The following is an 18970-nucleotide window of genomic DNA, read 5'->3' as shown; positions in this document are numbered from 1 at the left end:
CTCTAACAAATATTATGTCCCTAAAATGGAAAAGTCTCACTCTTATGTGATGTTATGTTTTCATTTGAATATGAAATGTTCCCCAGGAACTGTTGTGAGAGAATTTAGGAATGTTTAGAGGTCACATAATCAGCAGTTTAGTTCATTTGATAGATTAATGATTTGAATGGATTAATGGGTGGTAACTGCAGAGAAGTAGGGTGTGGTTGGTGGAAGGAGGTCACTGGGGCACACGCCCTTGGGGATTATATTATCCCTGGCTCCTTGAACTCAAGTTCTCTCTGCTTCCTCACTGTCATGAGCTGAGAAACTTTCCTCTGATACACTCTTTCTCCATAATGTTCTGCCTTATCCACGACCTAGAGCCATGAACTTGACTGACCATCAACTGAGACTCTGAAATTGTGAGTCAAAATAAACTTTTCCTGTAAGTTGTTCTTGTCAGGTCTTTTAGCCAACTAAAACAGAAATTCAGCTGGAAAAGTTATTTTCTCTTCAACTGACAATCCACTGCAAATAAAATGGGTTAACCCTTTGTTGCCAAGCAAGTAATGTTCTGATTTAGAGTTTTAAAAATATATAATTTAATATAATATTTGCATAAATATATATGAATGTGTATTTTGGCAAAGAAACCCAAAACACAAATACAATATTATTACAAAAACAAAATAAAGACCTCTAGAAAGGGCAAAGACATTTTCTAGCACCTCTTAAATTTATTGTACTTGTTCCAGAAGAATAGCTGTTCTCATCTGTTTTCTATGAGAAGGCTAGATATTCCTTCCCAGAAACATTATTGCCATTGTACATCTATACAGATAGGTACAGGTAGATACAGATATAGATATAAATAACAAAATAGACATAATCACAATGTTAGGCATATTAACAATTATAATAACAATGAAAAGAGTAATGTCAATTCAGTTATGTGTTGAGAAAAAGAAGGCTAATAAGTATAAGACAGGGCATTTAGACTGTGAAGAGGGTGTAATCCAAATTTGGAGATGATTTTGAAAATGGAATGTATTTGGGCTTTGGGTACAGTTGAAAAACTAGTTGTTAAAAAGGTGAACAAAACTGTATTCTATTCTACTGTATATAGTTGAAATAATGCCATGGTCAATTCTATAGAATTGTGGATCATAACTGAGTTTTCAAAAATTCCAGGAATTAAAAGTATTCTGTTAAAATGGTCTTCACTGGTGTATTTAAAATTCAAGGACACATATTTAAATCATACCACTTCCATCCTGAAAATTAATTTATGTATAATGACCTCCAGAGTAACTTCCAAGGAATTCTTTTCAATTGCATAGTTATATATAAAGTGGTCTTTACATCCAAGTTTAAGATATTGTAACAGATTAAGGTGGCTAATTTATAGGAAAACATTTAAAAAACAGAAACAAAACACATAAATTTTCTTTCTCTTAGCACAGGGTTCATTTATGATGATTTCTTTATGCCACTACTTATTAATGGGAGTATTAACTTATTTTGTGTTAAGTGTCATAAAGGCAACAAAACCAAAACTCTATAAGCATAAGAATTAAATTGAAAACATGGTTGAAAGAAACAAAGTTTATGAATCAAAGAAATGGAGTTTCCAACAGGAAGTGACCTCAAATGATCACAAATCATGTATTCTTTCTTCATCTACTTATGAAGAAATAAAATCAGTGATTGCTATTCACTTTTTCATTTTTTTAAGGCTATATAAATACATTTCTTTATATACTATATATGTATTATCTTTCTAAATTTATATTCGAAATTGCCAAAAATAAAATATTAATTAGCTTATTTTACATCAATATATGCTTTTCTTTTTCCATTTTGCCAAGTCCTTTTGTTTTAATCAGCATTTAATTGCTGTGATCAGAATGCCCGAAAAAAACAACTTAGAGAAATAAATATTTATTTTAGATTCACTGTTATACCCATGGTTAACTGAATTCATTGCTCTGAACCAGGGACGATGATGGAACATCATGGCAGAAGAACATGGTGGAGGAAAGCTGCTCATCTCATGGCAGCCAGGAACCAGAGAGAGTGAGATTCAGGGACAAAACACAAATCCCAAAGCTACCCCTCCAGTGACCTACTTCCTAGAGTCACACCAACCTGCTAACAGTTACACCCATTACAGTAGCCATTTCAAATTATTACTCCATTCAATGGATTAATCCACTGATCAGATTATATATCTTATATTCTAATGATTTCATTTCTGAATATCCCTACGTTTTCTCACTCATGAGCTTTCAAGGGACATCTATGATCCTAATACTTTTATTCAAATTCTCTCCTTTTTTTTCTCTTTCTTGCACTCATTTCTCATTCTTGATGTGGCTTCTTAATAAGGTCAAACTTAGGAAAAAGTGAAAAGGGTATTAGCCTTCCTATCTCCTTATCTTATATGTCTGGAGCTCTTGAGCTCCTCCTTTCTAGTACTTCAAAATGTAGAATAGTTTACTGTGAATAATATAGTCTCCCACAGTGCTGTAGAACAGCAGAATTTATTCCTTATATCCAACTCTACCCCTTTATTCAACCTCCTTCTATTCTCCACCCTCTATTCCTGTACTCTAGATATTACTATACTATATTTATATCAACTTTTTCTAGTTTCTACCTGTAAGAGAGAACATGTGGCATTTGTATTTCTCTGAGTTTAAGGAAAAATGGTGAAAGTGACAATTTTTAAAGTCCTAAAATGTCCATTTAATTTGTTTCCACTTCTTTGGTTTGTGACATACACAGATTTTTTTTTTAACAGTGACAAATACATTTTTTTAAATGGCTTTTATTGACGTGCACACATTTAAGTCTCACGAAAGATGTAGTTTGCTGCAGTACAATTTGGTATTTCCATGGCAAAGACACTGAAGAAAGAAGAAAAAAAACTGCAGTTAAATATGTTGAAAATAACACAGTTCTTAAAGCTCAATTTATCTTTTAGCATGAACAGATTATTAATTCAATGACAACTAATTTAAAAACACAGATATTAGTATAATATACCCTCAATGACAGCACCAGCATTGTCATTTCTCTGTATCTCCATCCATTTTCTTCTCTTCCATGTCACTTTGAAACAAAAGAAAAATATTATTAGCTTTTCAATATTTTAGAATTGAAAATAAGGGATTTTTAAAAAACGTGGACAAAAGTATCATTATTACTTAAAAAGTAATATCATAATCAGCTGTCCATACTCAGTTTTTTCTATTTATTTTGCTCATGAATTTTTGCTGCATATTTATTTGTGGATATAATTTTGATAATTTTATTTATTGTAATAGACAATAAAATAAGACATTCTTAATTTTCTCACATTATGTAAAAGTGCATTATGAAACAAAGGTAAAAAAAGACATTTGTGATAATTACAAAAACAAATCATTAGAACATTAATAATTTTTATTATCCTGAAGAATTAAAAAAATGTATTTGAAGAATACATTAGACTAAAACTGAACAATGTACATTTCCTCAAGGGCTTCATACTCAGAAAAAAAATAATACAGAAGAAAAACAAATCAAATATATTGGAACAAAACAATCCAGATATACCATGGGTGCCCAGGAGTTAAATGCCTTTGCTTTTCTGAATGTGGAAATCTCAAATTCCCAAAACCATAACAAAAATCTATTATTTGTCAATATAATTCAGGTAACAGATCATATTTATTGAAACTCAAAGTAACACAAAGAACATATGAATCATAATTTAGAAGTTGAGTAAAAAAATAAAGAGAATGAAACCATACTAATAATATAATATTTTCAAGTTTTTGTAAAGATAGAAAATGTCTCATTTGGAGGAAGGAATATATTCTCCTGACATACATTCTGTAATTGTCACAAATGTGTTAGTTGATTTCATTCCCCAATGATATTGCTGATTATTTCATCTCATTTAAAAGTGAAGACAGAATTATGAAATTATGATTGTTTTTGGAAATATTTAAAATATGTGCACTGCTATACTTACTGAGTTTAAGTATTACATTATGGAAAGAGTAAAATACAACATAATCTATGTATGTAAAACAATTTGGGTCAGAATATTTTAAAGGTCCATCTTTTTTTTTTTTTTTCAGTGCTGGAGATGTGAGGCAGGCACTCTACCCACTGAGCTATATCCCTAGTCTCCATATGTTTTATGGAAGGACTATATTTCAGATTTTTAATAACAATAAAAATTATAGTTCAGATATCTTTCCCGATAATTTAACAATAAATTCAATTATAAAGCTTTTCAAAATAAGTAAAGAAATGCCAAATTCCAGTATTTTGTTTTTTATGTTGTTCTTGAATTTTATATTTTTTACATATTTTATATAAACGTATTGTGTATTAATATTCAGTAAAATTTTCTTGTACCATGCTTAGAACTTTTCCTATAGTCTTTTTGCTGTTTATTTTAATTTGATTGCATCATAGGCAGAGAACATAGTCTATAATTTCAGCTCTTTGAGGTTAGTTTTAAGAACCAGGATGGAGTCTATTATTATTTTTGTTCCTTGGACACTTCAAAAGAATATGTATTCTGTTGTTGAGTGTGTGTCCAGTAAATTTCAATTAATTCGAATAGATTGAAGCTTTTAGTTAAGTTATACATACCTGTGGGGATTTCTGTCTAGTTGTTCTAAGATCTTATGAAAGATAGGTATTGAAATCTCCATAAAATTGTTGATTTGCCTCTTTCTTTCTTTCTTTCTTTCTTTCTTTCTTTCTTTCTTTCTTCCTTTCTTGCTTTTTTACTTTCTTTCTTTAATTTATGTTTTTTAGTGCTCAGGATTGAACCCAGGGCCTTGCACATGTTGGGCAAGTGCTCTACCACTGACCTATATCTCCAGGCCTAATTTGCCTGTTTATCTTTTAATTTCTTTCAGTTTTGTTTGACATATTCTGCTGTTTATTGCAGTTTTAGGATTGTTATTGTGATTATTAATATTGTGTTCTTGGAGGTTAATTTATAAATTGTGATTAAAACTTCAATATTTTTGTCAGTTTTCTTTACTTCAAACATTATGGAATTTATGGAACCTTAATAAATATACTCCTTTCTTTTAATTATGTTACATAGTACATCTTTTTCTTTGTTTTACTCCTAACTTGTTTATATCATTACATTCAAAGTAAATATCTTTTAGACAGCATATCGTAAGGTCATATTTTTAATCAATTCTACCAGTCTCTGTCATCAAATTGTTGCTCATATTCTAGGGTCATGATGAATTGTGGATGAGGTATTGGGAAACCTACTGTGGAATTTATTACTTGTAAAACACATTGATTTACGTAGGGAATCTCACTTCTTTTTTCCTACAGAACAGAAGAATTTCAGTAGCTGAGTATCATTTTGTCAACAAGTGTTTAACAATAACAAAAACCTTCCAGTAGCTGAGTATCATTGTCTCAGTAAAGTGTTTTAAGAAAAACTTGTACCTATACCTTATTTTCTTGAGTTTAATGATTTCAGTGTCAGTTTGGCAGTGTACTTCTGCTCTGTGTGTTCATTTTTTGTGCGTAAAATTATAAAACTTGACTTAAATAAAAAAGTATCTTCTAGTGTTTTATGCAAAATTGGGCTATTATCCATCTCTGCTTAATGTGTCATCTTAATTAGGTTATAATCTATACTCATAACCACAGTTTAATTTGGAAAAAAACTATTCTTCAATCCCAGTTTAATGGAATGTGTTTTATATGCACATTGAAAAGCATTTTTAATTTTCTATTAGCTCATTTGAATCACAATGATTAAAAGTAATATATGATCTCATTTCCTTTAATTTTAAAAATAAAAATGTTGAAAGAAAACTTCTTTTGGTCTCACATTTTATTCCAAATAACTTCTTTTTCTCATTCACACTCAAAGTACATGTGTGTGTGTGTGTGTGTGCGCGTGCACGCACGCGCACATACTTACATACACTTTGACTTTTCTCTCCCTATGCATACAATGATATTTTGAACATTTTTATATCTCCTTAAATCTTGACTGGGAAATCACCAATATTTCCTAGTTTCCAATCTCACTGGAGAAATATTCTAATATATTTCTCCCTAACATGGGAGAATTTCAATTTAAATTTCAGATACTTAAATTTTATCTTTAAATTATGAGTTACCACATTTCAATTTCTATCAATATACTATACCCACATTTTACATGCCTAAATTCAGAAAATTTATTTCTTCCTTATATTTTCATCCTCCAAGTCAGTATCTAGAGTTCTCCATATCAGGTAATGGTCAGGTCATACAAACATTTTAAATCATTTTTAGTGCAGAATTGTCAAAAATATCATTGATTTCTCATTTCATTCATGACCTTCCTGTATTGAACCAACAGTATGACACATTGATTTTTGCATCAATAATATAAATCTTATCCAATATCTGTCCACATTTTTATCTCCATCCTCTTACTTTTAGTGATCACATTCTGTTACTGACCTCCTAAAGATGCATCTTCCCTAATATTTCTTCTCTTCTATTGTCAGAATTCTAAAATTGTTCCTCTACAAGGTGACCTTTCAAAAATAATGTCTTCCTGACCAAGGCCCCACCCAACCACCAGGTCCACCGCCCACACACATCTCCAGCACCTAGGACCGCACCACAACCCATGGTGTAGTGCCTGCACCCCATGAGTCTAGCGCCCACACTGCTGCTGACCATATATCAAACATGGAGTCGCCTCTGCCCGCTAGCATGGATTATTCCCGACCTGGAAGGCACCATTTATAGTGGGACAGTACCATTCTTGGGACACTGCATTATCAAGTTCCTCTCAGGCATCAGGCTACTGAAGACTAGGAGGTTTGAACAGTACTGTATAGGTTTATTGTAGAATTCTTTTACTAGTAATATTATTACAATTATTACTATTATGCCTATTCCTACTTTTTTCTTTTATTAAACTTTTCTTACTCTATTTTCCTCTTCTCTGTTTCCTTGGAGATTCTTTCTCCCTTTACTCATGCTAACAACCAATTATTTTAAGTCCACTTTCACTATTCCTATGATATAGTACCTCTATAGACTCACTTCTTATCTGATTAACATTATATCCTGCTCCCCTTCCCATCATCTTTATCCACCATTAGAAATTGTGGTCCTTATTGCAAACCTATTGGTTATGCTGTACATAATAACTGAACTCATCATCTCTGTTTATTAAGACAATACAGTGAATATCTTAATAAGAACTATTTGGGTTAAGGATGCAGTTTTTTTGTATGGTGTTCTGCTAATATTGATCTCTCACTTCAAGGTGATGTATTGGAAACCTGCATGGACATTTCAAGTCTATAAGAGGGACACTGTAATACCTGGAATTCACACTGCTACAGGGGAAGATACACGAAAAACATGAGAAAACAAGTGAAGAAAGTGCCCAAACAAACCTAGTGCTATATCAATAGAATTCAATGTCAGCATGGTAGAAGTAATGTCAGAAAGGGAGTTCAGAATGTATGTAATTTAAATGATCCAAGAAGGAAACAATGAGATAAGAGAGCAAATGCAGGCAATGAGTGATCACACCAATCAACAGTTGAAAGAGCAAACGAAGGAAGCAAAAGATCATTTCAATAAAGAGATAGAGATTCTAAAACAAACAAACAGAAATCCTTGAAATGAAGAAAACAATAAATCAAATTAAAAACTCAATAGAAAGCATAACCAACAGGCTAGATCACTTGGAAGACAGAACCTCAGACAATGAAGACAAAATATTTAATCTTGAAAACAAAGTTGGCCAAACTAAGAAGATGGTAAGAAATCATGAATGGAACCTCCAAGAATTATGGGATATCATGAAAAGACCAAATTTGAGAATTATTGGGATTGATGAAGGCACAGAGATACAAACCAAAGGAATGAATAATCTATTCATAGCAATAATATCAGAAAGTTTCCCAAATCTGAAGCATGAAATGGAAAATCAAATACAAGAGGCTTACAGGATACCAAATGTACAAAATTACAACAGATCCACACCAAGTCACATACACCAATGTCTAACATACAAAATAAAGATGGAATTTTAAAGACCGTGAGAGAAAAGCATCAGATTATATATAGGGGGAAACCAATATGGATATCAGCAAATTTCTCAGCCCAGACTCTAAACACAAGAAGGGCCTGGAACAACATATTTCAAGCTTTGAAAGAAAATAGGTGCCAACCAAGAATCATATACTCAGCAAAACTTACCTTCATATTTGATGATGAAATAAAATCCATCCATGATGAACAAAAACTAAAGGAAAGTCTGAACTACAGAACATTCCCAGCAAAATATTCCATGAGGAAGAAATGAAAAACAATGTAAGTTAGCAAAGGGAGGAACTACCCTAAAGGAACAGCCAATTAAAAGAGAAACCAAATCAAGTTAAAAACCATAAACAAGCCAAAATGACCAGGAATACAAGTCATATCTCAATAATTACCCTGAATGTTAATGGCCTAAACTCATCAATCAAAAGACATAGACTGGCAAATTGGATTAAAAAGAAAGACCCAACAATATGCTGCCTTCAAGAGATTCATCTAATAGAAAGACATCCACAGATTAAAGGTGAAAGGATGGGAAAAAACATACCATGCACATGGACTCAGTAAAAAAGTGGGGGTTTCCTTCCTCTTATCAGATAAAACAAACTTCAAGCCAAAGTTAGACAGAAGGGATAAAGAGGGACATTTCATACTACTTAAGGGAAGCATAAATCAGCAAGACATAACACTCATAAATATTTATGCCCCAATAATAGCGCATCCCTGTATGTTAAACAAATCCTTCTCAATTCCAGGAAACAAAATAATAGACAAAAACACAATAACACTTGGTGACATTAACACATCTCTCTCACCATTGGACAGATCTTGCAAACAAAAACTGAACAAGGAAACCATAGAACTCAATAACACAATCAGTAATTTAGACTTAACAAACATATATAGAATATTCCATCCATCAACGAGAGAATATACTTTCTTCTCAGCAGCACATGTATCCTCCTCTAAAATAGACTATATGTTATGCCACAACACTTCTCTTAGCAAATACAAAAAATCTCATATTCTATCAGATCATAATGGAGTGAAATTAGAAATCAATGATAAAATAAAAAATAGAAAGTACTCTAACACCTGGACACTAAATAATACACTATTGAATGATGCATGGATAACAGAAGACATCAGGGGGAGGATAAAAAAATTCTTAGAGGTAAATGAGAACAATGATACAACATACCAAGATCGCTCGGATGCTATGAAAGCAGTACTAAGAGGAAAATTTATTGCATAGAGCCCATTCAATAAAAGAAGAAAAAGTCAACAGTTAAACAACCTAACATTACAGCCCAAAGCCCAAGATAAAGAAGAACAAATCAGCACCAAAAGTAGTAAAAGACAGGAAATACTTAAAATCAGAGCTGAAATCAATGAAACTGAAAGAAAAGAAAATACAAAAAAAATGACAAAACAAAAAGTTGGTTCTTTGAAAAAATATACAAAATTGATAAACCCATAGCCACACAGAAAAGGAGAGAGAAAATTCAAATTACTAAAATTCAGGATGAAAAACGAAATATCACAACAGACACTACTGGAATACAAAACATAATTAGAAACTATTTTGAAAATCTATACTCCAACAAATAGAAAACCTCAAAGACATTGACATATTTATAGAAACACATGATCCACCCAAACTGAATCTCGAGGACATAAACAATTTAAATAGATCAATTTCAAGCAATGAAATAGAAGTCATCAAAAGCCTACCAACAAAGAAAAGTCCAGGCCCAAATGGATTCTCAGTGGAGTTCTACAAGACCTTCAAAGAACTCATTACAATACTATTCAAAGTATTCCATGAAATAGAAGAGGAGGGAACCCTTCCAAACTCATTCTATGAAGCTAATATCACCCTGATGCATCGAGGAAAGAAAACTTCATATCAATATCCCTAATGAACAGAGATGCAAAAATTCTTAACAGAATTTTAGCAAATACCATACAAAATCATATTAAAAAGATACTGGACTATGATCAAGTGGCTTTCATCTCAGGTATGAAGGGTTGGTTCAACATCTGGAAATCAGTAAATGTAATTCACCACAGCAACAGGCTTAAAGTTAAGAATCACCTCAGTATTTTAATAGATGATGAAAAAGTATTTGATAAAATAGAGCACCACTTAATGCTCAAAACAACAGAAAAAATGGGGATAGTAGGAACATACCTCAACATTGTAAAGACTATTTATGCTAAGCCCACGGCCAACATCATTCTAAATGGAAAAAAACTGAAAGCATTCCCCATAAAAACTGGAACAAGACAAGGATGCCCTCTTTCGCCACTTCTATTCAACATCTTCCTTGAAACTCTAGGCAGAGCAATTAGACAAAAGAAATTAATGGGATACAAATAGGAAAAGAAGAACTCAAACTATCACTATTTGCTGATGACCTGATTCTGTATTTTGAAAGCTGAAAATTTCCACCAAAAAATTTCTAGAACTAATAAATGAATTCAATAAAATAGCAGGATATAAAATCAATGCTCATAAATCTAATGCATTTTTATTCCTAAGTGATGAACCCTCTGAAATAGAAATTAGGATAACTACTCCATTTACAACAGCCTCAAAAAAAAAAAAATGCTTGGAAAACAATCTAACAGAAGAGGTGAAAGATCTCTACAGTGAGAACTACAGAACACTAAAGAAAGAAATTAAAGAAAACCTTAGAACATGGAAAGATCTCCCATGTTCTTGGATAGGCAGAATTAATATTGTCAAAATGGCCATACTACCAAAAGTGCTCTACAAATTCAATACAATTCCTATTAAAATCCCAATGACACTCCTCATAAAAATAGCGAAAGCAATCATGACATTTATTTGGAAAAATAAGAGACCCAGAATACCTAAAGCAATTCTTACCAGGAAGAGCAAACCAGGTAGTATCACAATTCCAGACCTTCAACTATACTACACAACAACAAAAACGGCATAGTATTGGCACCAAAATAGACAGATATACCAATGGTTCAGAACTCAGAGACAAACCCACATACATATAGTTAGCTCATACTAACAAAGTTCCAAAAAACATACAATGGAGAAAATATAGCCTCTTCAACAAATGGTGCTGGGAAAACTGGAAATCCATATGACAGTAAAATGAAATTAAACCCCTATCTCTCACCCTGCAGAAAACTCAACTCTAAATGGATAAATGACCTAGGAATTAGACCAGAGACCCAGCACCTAATAGAAGAAAATGTAGATCCAAATCTTCATCATGTCAGCTTAGGACCAGACTTCCTTAACATGAATCCCAAAGCACAAGAAATAAAAGTAGGAATCAATAATTGGAATAGACTCAAACTAAAAAAAAAAAACTTTTTCTCAGCAAAGGAAATAATCAATAATGTGAAGAAAGACCCTACAGAGTGGGAGAAAATCTTTGCCACACATACTTCAGATAGAGCGCTAATCTCCAGAATCTATAAAGAACTCAAAATACACCAAGAATAAAAATAACCCAATCAATAAATGGGCTAAGGAAATGAGCAGACACTTCACAGAAGAAGATCTACAAACAATCGACAGATACATGGAAAAATGTTCAACATCTCTAGTAATAAGAGAAATGCAAGTCAAAACTATCCTAAGATTTCATCTCACCCCAATTAGAATGGCTATTATTAAGAATACAAGTAACAATAGTGTTGATGAGGATGTGGGGAAAAAGGTACACTCATACATTGCTGGTGGGGTTGCAAATTGGTGCAGCCACTCTGGAAAGCAGCGTGGAGAATCCTTAGAAAACTTGGAATGGAACCTCCATTTGACCCAGCTATCCCACTCCTTGGCCTATACCCAAAGGACTTAAAATCAGTATACTATAGTGTTGCAGCTACATTGATGTTTACAGCAGCTCAATTCACAATAGCTAGATTATAGAACCAACCTAGATGCCCTTCAATAGATGAATAGATAAGGACACTGGTATATATACATAATGGAATATTATTCAAACATAAAGAAGAATAAAATTATGACATTTGCAGGTAAATGGATGGAGTTGGAGAGTATTGTGCTAAGTGAAATAAGCCAATCTCAAAAAACCAAATGCTGAATGATTTCTCTGATAAGTGGATGATGATACATAACGGGAGATGGGAGGGAGGCAAGAATGGAAGAAGGATGGATTGTATAGAGGAAAAGTGGGAAGGGGTGGAGGGAAGGAAAAATAATAGAATGAGACAAACATCATTACCCTATGTACATGTATGATTAACCAAATGGTATGACTCAACTTTGTGTACAACCAGAGAAACGGTAGTTGTACCCCACTTTTGTGCAATGAATCAAAATTTTTAAAAATGTCTTCCTGAAAACTATTTATACCCAGGAAAATATATCTATATTTATATTCATATTTATATTCTTTATATTCCTTATTTATATTCTTTTAAATTCATCAATATGTGTATCATTGTTCTATGTACTGATATGAATTTTAAAATTAGAGTTTCCTATCCCATCTATTATATAATATAGAATACAATATAACAATTAAAATACTGCATTTAATTTATTTAGTAATGCTGAATGTAATAATTAACAATTGGTTTAATGATGAAGAAAACAAAATACTATCTTAATTGCTGCTCTTAAAGTTATTATGCACTTATGCATAAAATCATCTGACAGTTTTTATTCTTCAATATCACAATTAGATTGATTTCAAGACATTTTAGCCTTCTATGTTGCTTCATTTTCAAGGTAAAATAGGATCTGCACTGAAACACTTAAATGTCTTTTATAACCCTACTCATAATTTTAATCTGTATTGGGCCTTCAACATTTATAATAAATTCTTGAGATCAAACAACTTAGATCTTAGAATGCTTTTTCATTATATATATATTTTGAAATATTGCAGCAAACTGTACCACTTTACTATATAAGTGTAATTTGGTACCTGCAATCCACCTTCTTTCTAGCTTCTACCCCTTCTCTCCTGCACTTGATAGCCTCTACTGAACAATAATGTATTCTTCACTTTTAATGAGATAAACTTTGTTAGCTTTCACATATGTACAATCATTGTGTCAATTAAACATAAAATAATAGTAAGTACTTTTTCTCTTCCTTAAGGTCAATTAATGAATTTATACTTTCAGATACTTAGCAATAATATATTTCTGACATTGAAGTGTATCAATCTTGTACTTTTGCACAATATGTAAAGATCCAAATGCAATACTGAAATATTTTTCACTTGATACTCTTCTCAAATAATTTTTTTATAATCACCTTCCTAGTGTACATAGGAATCTATCATTCTAGCAAAATACTCATAATAATCACTTTTAAAAACTATCAAGCAACATTTAGCACTTAAAACTAAAACTCAACTGATGTTATTATAAACTATTAATACATGAGATCAGTTTTTCATTTTCAGTTAAATTTTCTTTGAAGAAATCACTGACAACTATTTTCAGTATATTCCTTAACCTAGAAAGTTTATTCTCACATTTATTTTGAGCTTATTTCAAATTCAAAAAAGTGAATTATGAAAACAGTTATATATTATTTCCAGGGATACTTTATAATTAAAATATGATCAATGTTTCTAAAAGCATATACAAGCTTCTAAAGAATTATTCCATTTAAATTAAAATAAGTTAAAGTCAATGTTGTCTATTCAATGCCATTAGCACTTAGACACTTTAAATTAATTAAAGAAAAGTTACAGTGAAAGACATGGAGTAATTGTGAGGGTCGTGTAATTTTCAAGGTTGTTTACTTACTCAAAAACTCATCAAGTTTTATATATTGAATATATACAGCTTATTACATGTCAATCATACATAAGTAGAGCAGTTTTTAAAAGTTACAATTATACTCTAGTTTCTTAGGTGGAAAAGAAATAATAAAACCCACAGAGGGTTGGTATTAATTTTATGAACAAACTCTACAGATTAACAAAAGTAGCACATCCAAACACACACACACACACATACACAAACTCGTATACTTGAAAATTATGTAAACAATCCATATCCATAAATGAATAAATAGCATTTGTTTTCCTTTAAAAATAGTGAATATTTTTTGTTTTGTGTTTGTTCTAATTTTTTTCTTATCCATATTAAAATATTTGTAACCAATTATCTAGGTTTTACTAAGTATTATATTCTATGGAAGGTGTTTCTAAAAGGAAAGTTTGAGTCAAATTCCATTTAAAAAGTGGGGAAATTAAGGATGAAAGGGGTAAGGTGGTTGGCCTATGAGACACTGTGAAAAAGCAATACATCAAATCAAGCAAATCTCTCTTACAGTATGCAGTTTAAATGATGCTGCATGCTTCCAAGTTTGCCCTCACAAGATTCTTCAATACACATAATAAAAAAAATTCACAATAAAATACAAAAGACAGCCAAAATTATAATTTATAAATTTTATTAATTTACCAAATATATTAGATAAATTATTACCAAATAAATTATAATATATTAGTTATATTGTTGGACACTAAATGTCTTATTACCATGAAGACAAACAAAAGTATTGTTTACAAAATGTTTGAAATTTTAAGCCTTAAAAATGATTTAAATGTGTTTGATCTATTTTAATACATAGATAGTTTATAGAAAGATATTTATCTGGACCTTCACTCTAATACACATAACTAAAGTATAGAATTTTTTTCTACTTCATATCAAGACTTTATAAATAATCTAGTTACAAAGTGATGGATTTAAATTATTATACAGATAATTTATATATACAAGGTACTGATAGCAGGTAAGATGGTTATTTCTCTTCTCCTATGATGAGATCTAATAAATATGTGATGGGTCAAGTGGTAATAGACATAAACTATCTCTAATTTAATTTCTGAAACATAATAAATGCTCAAAGAACATTAGAGTAATTTACTCCTTTTCTGCAATATTATTAATTAATACTGAAAATTCTCTTGAAACATAATAACCTGTATTAAATTATTTCTCATCATCTTGACATCATTTACAGAAAGAGCTATGATTTATTCATTTAAAGTTTATGAGTTAAGATTTATATCGGCTTGTGTGGCAATTACCTCAGTAATTTATCTTATATTCTCTTCAGTTTATACACACAATAACACTGGAAATACAGTTTCAATAACATGGATGAGCCATCCTGATAAACATGTTCATGGAAATTCATATGGCAGTATAGTGCTTAAAGGTCTCTGATGACTAATAATTTGAACAATATTTATAGTATTTTAACATAAAAAGAATAGCAATATAACAAAAATATATTTCCATTTTGCACACTACATTTACATTACTTATTACTTAAATAATTTTTTGAAGAATTGCATTCTGTAAATAAAATAAAGAATACATTAACCTTATATAACATACTTAAAAAACAAGCAATCATTTATCAAGTAGGACTGTAAGTAAATGAACATTCAGGACAAACACATATTTCAAGGATATATTATTCCTTGCCCAAAGTACAGTAAAAAAAATTCATTTACTAATGCTATATGCACATTTAATAGTATGTATGCTTTGAAATTATAATTTATATTCATATATTAATATTTTCACGATATTAAATTTCAGGATGGCAGTATACTTCTGGTGTTGTTTTTCAAGAATTTAGTTACCATGTAAAGGAATACAAACTAGTTTCTGTTTTTTTTCAATGTCACTTGCTACTACTTAACTAATTACAAAGCAGTGAATCTAGGTGGTAATCAACTCAGTAGAAAATTGTTCTCACACTATAATTTCACTCTATGTTATGTGGTAATTGCCACTGTAGCATCAGCATTAATGGCAGGAATAATTCAGTTCTTCTATTAGTCTTAAATCGGGATGACCCCTAACATTACCTTCTTCTGTATGTAGAAGAATATTTTCATCATTTGACATTTACGCCACATCAAAGAAGTAAACTGTTTAAAGTAGAAAGCAATTGCATTTCTACAAAGTAATTGACACTGGAATTATACTGAATTAAACTCATTGATTGAAAAATACCATCTTTGAAAGTACATATTTTTGAGTGGTCATTTAACCTTCAATTTACAAAACAAAGAATCATGAAAATGCATTTAAACCTCAGATAAAGATAGGCTAGAATTACAAATGCACTATCAGGATGTTCATTTATACCATTGTAAATTCTAGTGACCATTTGTAGCTTGGATGAACAAAGCCATATATTAAATATGCTGAACAAATTAGGAAGATGCTTAAAAACCACTTTTTGAAGACATTTTCAAGACACATTAACATACTCTTTAATCAAGTGAAATATTAATCTATTGTGCAGGGAAAATACACATTATGTTTGAGCTAAAGATATTCATGTATTGCTTAACATTTGTAGAGGAACAGAGCGTTTGATCAGTATTTGTTGATTTAGAACATTTTTTACCTATGCTATATGCAGAAGTTAGACAATTTGTTTAGCAGAATTATGTCCTAAAGTTTTGAAATTTGGAGGGTAAATGACTTACTGAAAACAAAAATTACTTTTTAGAAGTTTCCATCTCATATAGGTTTCATTCTTTCTTATGTTCTATCATTTGTGTTATTTGTTTGATGTGATTGTCCAAAACTTTAGGATTGATTAGATGATTTTTCTATTTTAGTATCTTTGTTTTGGGCAATTTAATGTAACCCCCAGAATTGCTTAGACAGCTTCTTTTTTATCTCACACGAATTTTTACCCATCTTCATCCTCCCTTGGTTTGTATTTTTCCTGTTGGTCTCGTGATTGTCTAACCACTTTATCTTTCCCTTTCTCATTTCATTCACATTGTCTGTAAAATCATGGATCTTTAGGATTTCTGAACTGCATTGACATTTTAGGATGAACATATTTTTGTTGTTGTCTGTGACTCAAGATACTGCATTTTCATGGATCATTCTTAAGAAGCACAAACAGAAAAGGAGAAGACTGGGGTCCAAGGTTTCCAAGAGAACTGTCCTGAAGTTACTACTAATATGGTTTGTTTAAAAACCAAGTTTGGAAATTATGAGTATTACTTTATATATTGTACATTTAAATTAGACTACTCACTTAAAATATCTTAGTTAAAAATTAAGCTAAAATGAATGGTTTTGTTTATGTAATAGGTAGCAGTCATGTCAAAATACAATAAGCTTATCTCCCAGACTTACAGAGTCCTTTTATTACTCCAGTCCAGCATACATTATCCCAAGAACACCCAATCAAACAGAATTGTTGGATTTTATTGATTATCATTTCATTAAAAAACTAATAAAGATAACTAAAGGTATTTTGATGCATTGAATGATAAAAATGAGTTTCTCTCTTCCATGTCTGGTAATTCAGTGGGTTAGGTAGTGTAAGCAACCTTTCCTGTTATCATAACTAAAACTTATGATATACTATTTTGAAACATGACCCAAAATTTAGTGGCGAATTTATACAAAATTGTGAAATTCACACATACAAAAAATACATAGAAACCATCGATCCTTGACAATAAGAAAGCACCAAAATTAACCTTTTCCCCAAGGATTTCCGTTTAATCATTAATGAATGAGTTGCTTTTGATAGCTGCTGCTCTAGCAAGCAGGACATGTAGTAAAGTTTATCGTCTAATCCAAGCAATGTGACAGACAACTACTGCATAACTGAGAATTGCAGTTCTATGATCTAATGAGAACAAAGCATAAATTCTGCTATGTTTGTCTTAGCATTAGAAATGTGTGAAGTAAAAAATCATCCTTGTTGACGTCGCCGTTGTCGCCATCATCAACATCATCATCATCATCACACAAGTAGTAATCCACCAAATTCACCATAGGTAAAGTTCTGGAGATGTTCACCCCTCATTCCATCTAAGTTAACCTTTTTTGGTTATCCAAGCTTTAAACAGACTGTTTTCCTAGAGGGTCAGCAACAGCAGGAGTTTTGCTAACACTTCTGGCTTCATCCATGAGGTGATTCTGTGATGACATCCTTGACAACGTAATGGAACCTATATTACGCTCATACCTAATTTGGCTCCATGGGCTAAATGACACACTCTAAAATAGGCTTAATAATTCACACTATCAAATTTAAGGATATCAGTATTGTACTTGGGCATTGATATTTCTTTCCTTTAGTATGTGGTAGTTTAAATCTGTGCCTAACCCATTACATTTAGGATAGAAATGATCATGTGAAAGACAGAACTTTGTGAGTTGTATACTTGTACATAATTTTACCTTTTACACTTCTCAAATTTACAGCCTTCAAAATCCTCCCAGTGAAAACTCTGCATTATTTCCCTCTCATATTCATTCTGAATCCTACATCAATTAAAAAACTCACCTAACCCTTGAAATATTTTCATCTCTTATTGGGATTAATTAGAGTTTTAGGTAACTACTTTTAATATTCAATGAGATCCACTACTCCTGGAATGGTAAGAAATAGGATATATACAGGTTATAGTTGTATATGTCCGCTACTGATCTCAACAAGAAGAATAAACCCAAGTATATCATATTAATGTATAATTTATATTACAAATTGCTAATTATTTCTCAGATTACTTCTGCCTTAAGATATAGTATGCCTAGACTTGTGTTCTTCCAAATTTACAGCAACTTTTAACTCCTAAGGGCTACATGATTGTATTTTCAATATAATCCACTTGCCCAGCTGTGGAAGCAAATATAAAAATAGCCACATATGAAAATGTATGTGGTAAAATAAATTAATTAATAAAATGCATAATGTCAGTACCCATGAAAATATTGCAGCCCAGAAAAACACCTTGAATGTTAGAGTTGAGGATTTTGCCAGATCCGTAAATTTAGTTTCATGGGTTCATGAAATAAATGAGTGGATAATCAGCTGCTTAGCTTATGTAATACACTAGGGAAA

Source organism: Sciurus vulgaris (genome assembly GCF_902686455.1).
Source record: "Sciurus vulgaris genome assembly, chromosome: 4".
NCBI lineage: Eukaryota > Metazoa > Chordata > Mammalia > Rodentia > Sciuridae > Sciurus > Sciurus vulgaris.
Note: the sequence above shows the minus strand (reverse complement) of the source record.